Consider the following 11,138-nt stretch of genomic DNA (forward strand, 5'->3'; position numbering starts at 1 on the left):
TAATGGGAACGTGAAGAAAGAAAAATACCTTTGATGGTGGATGGTCAGCGTCAAGGGGAACATAAGAAAAAATCAATGGAATCGAATCTTCCTGGCTAAAGGAAGTAAGGCGACGGACTTCGTCAAGCAACTCCTTTTCCGACAGATCGGCAGCATTAATCCTGGTTTCATCCTTTGGACCTGAGTACAACCACATCGGGTGAACTCTGTCCATGACTGGTTGGACTCGGCGTTTCAAGAATACTGCTGCCACCTCTGTGCCGATCATAGTTTGGCCGTCGGCCTCTTTGATTCGAAGGAATTTGGAAAATAGTTCTTCGGCTGTTACTCTTTCGTCGGGTGAGAGGATATTCTTCCAGGAATTCTTGGGCTTGGCTTCGGAGACATCGGCAAAGCAAGGAAGCTGAGATTCGGGTGACAGGGAGTCCTTGATGTAAAACCATTTCAGCCTCCAACCTTGCACGGATTCTCTCATTGGGAAATTGAAGTAATTGACCTCCGAACGGGCTACAAACCCAACTCCTCCGGTGACAAAGTATCCATTACTGCTGCTGTATCTCTTCACATAGAAGATCTTTTTCCACAGCCCGAAATGAGGTTCGATACCCGTAAACGCCTCGCAAAGGGTGATGAACACAAGCAACGTGGAGGATTGAGTTGGGGGTAAGTTGCCATAATTGAATTTCGTACGTTCGCAAGAGATGGAGGAGGAATTCATGAGTGGGAAGCGAAAGGCCTCGATATAGGAAAGATAAGAACATCACGGTAAAGCCAGCAGGGGGATCAGGCCGAGAAATCGCACCTGGAAAGATCACGTTTCCCTCGTCAGAAGATATTAATCCCAGGCTTCGGGATCTCTTCTCGTCACGCTTGGTGACGGTTGATGCTACCCAATCTCCGGGCTTGACCATTGAACTCAACGGCGCTGGCGGCGCCGGAGCTGGGGGAGGAGCGTTCGGAGCGCTCCCCTTCGGAAGAGAAGAGGAGGACTTGGCGGCGGCGCCTCCGCTGGTGGAACTGGCGGCGGCGGCAGGATTCTTCTTCTTCACCATTGTGAGATCTGATGAAGATTGGAAAAGCAGTGGTGGAGGCGCAACAACGGCAAGGGGAGTAAGAAGGAGAAGAATGAGAAGATGCTACGGAAAACGTGGAGAAGATTAGGGATTTCTCGCCCTTTGGAGATTTTGAGGAGAAGTTAAGAGCTGTGTAGGCACGTGTCGTTGCTACCGGTTCCTTTAATGGATCTTTTCAATTAAAGATTGCAGAAATCCAGGAGACGCCTTGGTGGCTGTGCGAAAGGGGCCAGACAAAGAAAGAATAGGCCCAGCCGGATACGTCCTGTCAGTCAGAATCAAGGTCTCAGTATAGCGTCATCAGTGACGTCATGAAAAAAGCTAGAAGCATTCGAAGGAAAAATGAAAAGTTTTCGGATGAAGGACTTGAGTCTACGCACGGATTGCAAGCATCCGTACCTAGACTCGGGGGCTACTCCCATCGGGAGCGCTGACGCGCACCCGATAAAATGAAGACTCGAAGGAAAAATGTTTTGGAGGAAGAGATAATTGCTCAACTTAAGTCTGCACCCGGCTGCAAACACCCGCGCCCAGACTCGGGGGCTACTCCCATCGGGAGTGCGTGATGCGCATCCGACAGAATGAGCAGTCGAAGGGAGAAGGGATTGAAGAAAAAATGTTACAATAGCTCGAGTCTGCACTCGGTTACAAGCACTCGCACCCAGACTCGGGAGCTACTCCCATCGGGAGCGCGTGATGCGCACCCGATAGAAGTTTTTTGCACTCCAGAGTCATGCCCGGGGACTTGATTCTGTGTAGGGTAACGTTGTTTTGCCATCGGCAGTTAACCAAAAAAAGTTGGGCACGTTACTCATTATCCCTTGCATAAAGAAAATATATCGGATGACCTATGAAGATTTGCAAAAAAAACTTCGGCAGAACAAAATATTCGTGTGGTACAACTTGAGTCTACGCACGGATTGCAAGCATCCGTACCTAGACTCGGGGGGCTACTCCCATCGGGAGCGCTGACGCGCACCCGATAGAAGAAGGTGAAGCAGATTCAAGATGAACAAGGACAATAAAGGAGAAGAACATCAGGAGGAGACGTGTTTTAGTCTCTACCCGAACTATCTTAGGCTAGACACTCGGGGGCTACTGACGTGGGCACTACCCTTCGGGTAACCGATGTTGCCCTATCCTGTACCATCTAGTTGGAGGCCCATGAAGACACTCGGAAGCAAGGCGGGCCGCTAGAAGGGTGCACCAGAAGGTTCCTTGACGGGCAAGACAAGGAAGCAGTCAAACAAGGAAAGATCGGATCTAAACTACTGTAAATCTAGTCGTATTCGGTTAGACCTCTTGAGACCTGGCCTCCTATATAAAGGCCAGGAGAGGGGCTGCCGAGGAACACGATCAACCTTAGCAATCTTAGCCAGCAAAAGCTTAGAGCTAGGTCACCTTAGCGATTAGTCATCTCGAAGAGATCTCAGCCGAACTATTCGGCACCCCATTGTAACCCATTATCATCATAATCAAGAACAGACATGCAGGACGTAAGGGTTTTACCTCATCGAGGGCCCCGAACCTGGGTAAATTGCTCTCCCCGCTTGTCTGTGAACCGATGTCTCGTGTCAGTTTGCAGGATTCCATCAACCCTAAGCCCCTATCGGAGGGCATTGGCGAGGAGTAACCTCGACAGCGATCCAAAGCAATGGTAAATGTAATGAGTAAACAATTGAATCGTATAGCAAAGACTTTTCATGAATAGTACTTTCAAGACAAGCATCAATAAGTCTTGCATAAGAGTTAACTCATAAAGCAATAAATTCAAAGTAAAGGTATTGAAGCAACACAAAGGAAGATTAAGTTTCAGCGGTTGCTTTCAACTTGTAACATGTATATCTCATGGATATTGTCAACATAAAGTAATATAATAAGTGCAATATGCAAGTATGTAGGAATCAATGCACAGTTCACACAAGTGTTTGCTTCTTGAGATGGAGAGAAATAGGTGAACTGACTCAACATAAAAGTAGAAGAAAGGCCCTTCGCAGAGGAAGCATCGATTGCTATATTTGTGCTAGAGCTTTGGTTTTGAAAACAAGAAACAATTTTGTCAACGGTAGTAATAAAGCATATGCATCATGTAAATTATATCCTACAAGTTGCAAGCCTCATGCATAGTATACTAATAGTGCCCGCACCTTGTCCTAATTAGCTCGGATTACCTGGATTATCACCGCAATACATATGTTTTAACCAAGTGTCACAAAGGGGTACCTCTATGCCGCCTGTACAAAGGTCTAAGGAGAAAGCTCGCATTGGATTTCTCGCTTTTGATTATTCTCAACTTAGACATCCATACCGGGACAACATAGACAACGGATAATGGACTCCTCTTTAATGCTTAAGCATTCAACAACAATTAATTTTCTCATATGAGATTGAGGATATTTGTCCAAAACTGAAACTTCCACCATGGATCATGGCTTTAGTTAGCGGCCCAATGTTCTTCTCTAACAATATGCATGCTCAAACCATTCAACTCATGGTAAATCGCCCTTATTTCAGACAAGACGGACATGCATAGAAACTCACATGATATTCAACAAAGAGTAGTTTATGGCGTCCCCAGGAACATGGTTATCGCTCAACAAGCAACTTATAAGAAATAAAATGCATAAGTACATATTCAATACCACAATAGTTTTTAGGCTATTTGTCCCATGAGCTATATATTGCAAAGATAGAGGATAGAAATTTAAAGGTAGCACTCAAGCAATTTTCTTTGGAATGGCGGAGAAATACCATGTAGTAGGTAGGTATGGTGGACACAAATGGCATAGTGTTTGGCTCAAGGATTTTGGATGCATGAGAAGTATTCCATCTCGATACAAGGCTTAGGCTAGCAAGGTTATTTGAAACAAACACAAGTATGAAGCGGTACAGCAAAACTCACATAAAAGACATATTGTAAGCATTATAAGACTCTACACCGTCTTCCTTGTTGTTCGACCCTTACTAGAAATTATCTAGACCTTAGAGAGACCAATTATGCAAACCAAATTTTAGCAAGCTCTATGTATTTCTTCATTAATAGGTGCAAAGTATATGATGCAAGAGCTTAAACATGAGCACAACAATTGCCAAGTATCAAATTATTCAAGACATTCTACCAATTACTACATGTAGCATTTCCCGTTTCCAACCATATAACAATTTAACGAATGCGATTCAACCTTCGCCATGAACACTATGAGTAAAGCATAAGGACATATTTGTCCATATGCAACAGCGGAGCGTGTCTCTCTCCCACACAATGAATGCTAGGATCCATTTTATTCAAACAAAACAAAAACAAAAACAAACAGACGCTCCAAGCAAAGTACATAAGATGTGATGGAATAAAAATATAGTTTCACTAGAGGAACCTGATAATGTTGTCGATGAAGAAGGGGATGCCTTGGGCATCCCCAAGCTTAGACGTTTGATTCTTCTTGAAATATGCAGGGGTGAACCACCGGGGCATCCCCAAGCCTAGAGCTTTCACTCTCCTTGATCATATTGTATCATCTCCCACTCTTGATCCTTGAAAACTTCCTCCACACCAAACTCAAAACAACTCATTAGAGGGTTAGTGCACAATCAAAATTCACATGTTCAGAGGTGACATAATCATTCTTAACACTTCTGGACATTTCACAAAGCTACTGAAAGTTAATGGAATAGAAAAATCCATCAAGCATAGCAAAACAGGCAATACGAAATAAAAGGCAGAATCTGTCAAAACAGAACAGTCCGTAAAGACGAATTTCTAAGAGGCACCAGACTTGCTCAAATGAAAATGCTCAAATTGAATGAAAGTTGGGTACATATCTGAGGATCACTGACGTAAATTGGCATAATTTTCTGAGTTACCTACAGAGAATTAGGCCCAGATTCGTGACAGCAAGAAATCTGTTTCTGCGCAGTAATCCAAGTCTAGTATGAACCTTACTATCAAAGACTTTACTTGGCATAACAATGCAACAAAACTAAGATAAGGAGAGGTTGCTACAGTAGTAACAACTTCCAAGACTCAAATATAAAACAAAAGTGCAGTAGTAAAATCATGGGTTGTCTCCCACAAGCGCTTTTCTTTAACGCCTTTCAGCTAGACGCAGAAAGTGTGTATCAAGTATTATCAAGAGACGAAGCATCAACATCATAATTTGTTCTAATGATAGAATCAAAAGGTAACTTCATTCTCTTTCTAGAGAAGTGTTCCATACCTTTGTTGAGTGGAAATTGATATTCAATATTACTTCCTTCATATCAATAATAGCACCAACAGTTCGAAGAAAAGGTATTCCCAATATAATGGGACAAGATGCATTGCATTCAATATCCAAGACAACAAAATCAACGGGGACAAGGTTATTGTTAACGGTAATGCGGACATTATTAACTCTCCCCAAAGGTTTCTTTGTAGAATTATCAGCAAGATTAACATCCAAATAACAATTTTTCAATGGTGGCAAGTCAAGCATATTATAGATCTTTCTAGGCATAACGGAAATACTTGCACCAAGATCACATAAAGCATTACAATCAAAGTCATTGAACTTCATCTTAATGATGGGCTCCCAACCATCCTCTAACTTCCTAGGAATAGAAGCTTCGCGATTTAATTTCTCTTCTCTAACTTTTATGAGAGCATTTGTAATATGTTTTGTGAAAGCCAAATTTATAGCACTAGCATTAGGACTCTTAGCAAGTTTTTGTAAGAACTTTATAACTTCAGAGATGTGGAAATCATCAAAATCCAAACCATTATAATCTAAAGCAATGGGATCATTGTCCCCAATGTTGGAAAAAATTTCAGCAGTTTTATCACAGGCAGGCTCAAGCAGCTTTAGCAAGTTTCGGGCAGCTTTTTCACGCTTTGCATTAGAAGTGGAAACATTGCCAACACCAATTATTTTACCATTAATAGTAGGAGGTGCAGCAACATGTGGAGCATTAGCATTACTAGTGGTGGTAATAGTCCAAACTTTAGCTATATTATCTTCTTTAGCATTTTCTTCTTTTTCCCACCTAGCACGCAATTCGGCCATCAATCTTATATTCTCATTAATTCTAACTTGGATGGCGTTAGCTGTAGCAAATGACTTAATATCATTATTTTCATTAGGCATAGCTTTCGATTTCAAAAGATCAACATCAGCAGCAAGACTATCGACTTTAGAAGCAAGTATATCAATTTTCCCAAGCCTTTCTTCAACAGATTTGTTAAAAGCAGTTTGTGTACTAATAAATTCTTTAAGCATGGCTTCAAGTACAGGGGGTGAATTCCTATTTTTTTTGTAAGAATTCCCATAAGAATTACCATAGCCGTTGCCATTATTATAAGGATATGGCCTATAGTTGTTACTAGAATTGTTCCGGTAAGCATTGTTGTTGAAATTATTATTTTTAATGAAGTTTACATCAACATGTTCTTCTTGGGAAACCAATGAAGCTAACGGAACATTATTAGGATCAATATTTGTCCTACCATTCACAAGCATAGACATAATAGCATCAATCTTATCACTCAAGGAAGAGGTTTCTTCGACAGAATTTACCTTTTTACCTTGTGGAGCTCTTTTCGTGTGCCATTCAGAGTAATTAATCATCATATTATCAAGAAGCTTTGTTGCGTCGCCTAGAGTGATGGACATAAAGGTACCTCCAGCAGCCTGAATCCAATAGGTTCCGCGAAGAAAAATTCAGTCCTGCATAAAAGGTTTGGATGATCATCCAAGTAGTCAGTCCATGGGTTGGGCAATTTTTAACCAAAGATTTCATTCTTTCCCATGCTTGGGCAACTTGCTCAGTATCCAATTATTTAAAATTCATTATGCTACTTCTCAAAGATATAATTTTAGCAGGAGGATAATATCTACCAATGAAAGCATCCTTGCATTTAGTCCATGAATCAATACTATTCTTAGGCAGAGATAGCAACCAATCTTTAGCTCTTCCTCTTAATGAGAAAGGAAACAATTTTAATTTTATAATGTCACCATCTACATCCTTATACTTTTGCATTTCACATAATTCAACAAAATTATTAAGATGGGCAAGCAAGCATCATCGGAACTAACACCGGAAAATTGCTCTCTCATAACAAGATTTAGTAAAGCAGGTTTAATTTCAAAGAATTCTGCCGTAGTAGCAGGTGGAGCAATAGGTGTGCATAAGAAATCATTATTATTTGTGGTTGTTAAGTCACACAACTTAGTATTTTCAGGAGTACCCATTTTAGCAACAGTAAATAAAGTAAACTAGATAGAGTAAATGCAAGTAACTAATTTTTTTGTGTTTTTAATATGGCAAACAAAATAGTAAATAAAGTAAAACTAGCAACTAATTTTTTTTGTATTTTGATATAATGCAGCAAACAAAGTACTAAATAAAATAAAGCAAGACAAAAACAAAGTAAAGAGATTGGAGGTGGAGACTCCCCTTGCAGCGTGTCTTGATCTCCCCGGCAACAGCGCCATAAATTTAGCTTGACACGCGTACAACACGCGACCGTTGGGAACCCCAAGTGGAAGGTATGATGCGTACAGCAGTAAGTTTCCCTCAGTAAGAAACCAAGGTTTATCGAACCAGTAGGAGTCAAGAAGCACGTTGAAGGTTGATGGCGGCGGAGTGTAGTGTGATGTCTACGCCCCCTCCTTTTCCTGTAGACAGTGTTGGGCCTCCAAGAGCAGAGGTTTGTAGAACAGCAGCAAATTTTCCCTTAAGTGGATCACCCAAGGTTTATCGAACTCAGGGAGGAAGAGGTCAAAGATATCCCTCTCATGCAACCCTGCAACCATAAAGCAAGAAGTCTCTTGTGTCCCCAACACACCTAATAGGTGCACTAGTTCGGCGAAGAGATAGTGAAATACAGGTGGTATGCATAAGCAGTAGCAACGGCACCAGAAAAGTGCTTTGCCCAGGACAGTAAACAAGCAGTAGTAACGCAGTAAAACAGTAAACAAACGGAGATTCGATGCTTGGAAGCAAGGCCCAGGGATCAGACTTTCACTAGTGGACACTCTCAACATTGATCACATAACAGAATAGATAAATGCATACTCTACACTCTTGTTGGATGATGAACACCATTGCGTAGGATTACACGAACCCTCAACGCCGGAGTTAACAAGCTCCACAATTCAATGTTCATATTTAAATAACCTTAGAGTGCATGAAAGATCAATACGACAAAACCAAGTACTAACATAGCATGCACACTGTCACCTTCACACTATGTAGGAGGAATAGATCACATCAATACCATCATAGCAATAGTTAACTTCATAATCTACAAGAGATCATAATCATAGCCTACGCCAAGTACTAACACGGATGCACGCACTTGTCACCATTACACCGTGCGGGAGGAATAAAACTACTTTAATAACATCACTAGAGTAGCACATAGATAAATTGTGATACAAAACTCATATGAATCTCAATCATGTAAAGCAGCTCATGAGATTATTGTATTGAGGGACATGGGAGAGAGATGAACCACATAGCTACGGCGGAGCCCTCAGCCTCGGGGTGGATTACTCCCTCCTCATCATGGAGGCAGCGATGGCGGTGAAGATGGCGGTGAAGACGGCGGTGGAGATGGCTCCGGGGGCAATTCCCCGTCCCGGCAGGGTGCGGAACAGGCGACTTCTGTCCCCCGAATTGGACTTTCGCGATGGCGGTGGCTCTGGATGGTTTTCTCTGTTTCCGTCGAACTGGTCGATGTTTTTAGGTCAGGGACGAATATATAGGCGGAGAGGCGGTGCAAGGAGGCGGCTGGGGCCCCCACACCATAGGCTGGCGCGGCCAGGGGGCCACCCGCGCCGCCTTATGGTGTGGGCCCCCTGCTGCCCGCCTCCGACTCTCCTTCGGTGTTCCGGAAGCTTCCGGGAATTCTAAGACTTTCGGTGTTGATTTCGTCCGATTCCGAAAATATTTCCTTACTAGGATTTCTGAAACCAAAAACAGCAACTGGCCTTTCGGCATCTCGTCAATAGGTTAGTTCCGGAAAACGCATAAATATGACATAAAATGTGAACAAAACATGTCGGTATTGTCATAAAACAAGCATGGAACATCAGAAATTATAGATACGTTGGAGACGTATCATAGTGCGGCGCAACACCAGGGATTCCGGCGCCAACGTGGAACCTGCACAACACAGCCAAAGTACTTTGCCCCAACGTGACAGTGAGGTTGTCAATCTCACCGGCTTGCTGTAACAAAGGATTAGATGTATAGTGTGGATGATGATTGTTTGCGAGAAAACGAGTAGAACGAATTTGCGATAGATTGTATTCGATGTTAAGAATGGACCGGGATCCACGAGTTCACTAGAGGCGTCTCTCCCATAAGAATAAGCATGTTGGGTGAACAAATTACAGTTGGGCAATTGAAAAATAAAGAGGGCATGACCATGCACATACATGTTATGATGAGTATTGTGAGATTTAATTGGGCATTACGACAAAGTACATAGACCGCTATCCAGCATGCATCTATGCCTAAAAAGTCCACCTTCAGGTTATCATCGAACCCCCTCCAGTATTAAGTTGCAAACAACAGACAACTGCATTAAGTATGGTGCGTAATGTAATCAACGAATATATCCTTGGACATAGCATTGATGTTTTATCCCTAGTGGCAACAGCACATCCACAACCTTAGGGGTTTCTGTCACTCCCCCAGATTTAATGGAGACATGAACCCACTATCGAGCATAAATACTCCCTCTTGGAGTTACAAGTATCAACTTGGCCGAGCCTCTACTAGCAACGGAGAGCATGCAAGATCATAAACAACACATAGATGATATTGATAATCAACATAACATAGCATTCACTTATTCATCGGATCCCAACAAACACAACATATAGCATTACGAGATAGATGATCTTGATCATGTTAGGCAGCTCACAAGATCCAACAATGATAGCACAATTAGGAGAAGACGACCATCTAGCTACTGCTATGGACCCATAGTCCAGGGGTGAACTACTCACTCATCACTCCGGAGGCGACCATGGCGGTGAAGAGTCCTCCGGGAGATGATTCCCCTCTCCGACAGGGTGCCGGAGGCGATCTCCTGAATCCCCCGAGATGGGATTGGCGGCGGCGTCTCTGGAAGGTTTTCCGTATCGTGGCTCTCGGTACTGGAGTTATTATCGACGAAGGCTTAAGTAGGCGGAAGGGTAGGTCAGGGGGCGACGCGAGGGGCCCACACAACAGGGCCGCGCGGCCAGGGCTTGGGCCGCGCTGCCCTGGCGTGTCGCCGCCTTGTCGCCCCACTTTGTTTCCTCTCCGGACTTCTGGAAGCTTCGTGGAAAAATAAGATCTTGGGCGTTGATTTCATCCAATTCCGAGAATATTTCCTTACTAGGATTTCTGAAACCAAAAACAGCAGAAAACAGCAACTGGCTCTTCGGCATCTCGTTAATAGGTTAGTGCTGGAAAATGCATAAATATGACATAAAGTATGCATAAAACATGTATGTATCATCAATAAAGTAGCATGGAACATAAGAAATTATCGATACGTTGGAGACGTATCACCCGTCGACGAGGCCGGTGGTGCTGTACATCTCGACGTTGTACTTGGCCTTGAAGTACGTCGCCCACCACTCGTCGTTGTCGTTGGCCGCCCATGTCGGATCCGCCCGTTCCTTGGCGGTGAGTTGAGCCCGCTGGGCCTTGATGCCGTCCCTTCATTGGTCCGTGCCCGGCTTCGGCGGCGGCGGGACGCCCATGCCGTTCACGGCCATCTTCCAGCCGTCGCTGCTTGCCACCGCATGTCCGGCGGGACTGGATATCGGGTGTGGTACAACGCCCACGCCTCCGCCATGGTTAGGCTGCTGCGGCCGAAGCCGTTCGCCGCGGTGATCTTGCGGGAGGACGAGGTCGACATTGTTTGGAGCGGCGAGGAGAAGATCTGGGAGGGGGAGGCGGCGGCGACGAGAAGGTTTGGGAGCGGTGAGAGATTGGGACGAACCGCAGGACGTCTTAATGTACAGCGGCGGCAGCGGGTGGTTGCACGCAATAACGATGGCACGGACGGCCACGTGGCCATGCACG

The sequence above is a fragment of the Lolium rigidum genome, chromosome 7, assembly GCF_022539505.1.
Source record: "Lolium rigidum isolate FL_2022 chromosome 7, APGP_CSIRO_Lrig_0.1, whole genome shotgun sequence".
NCBI classification, from domain to species: domain Eukaryota; kingdom Viridiplantae; phylum Streptophyta; class Magnoliopsida; order Poales; family Poaceae; genus Lolium; species Lolium rigidum.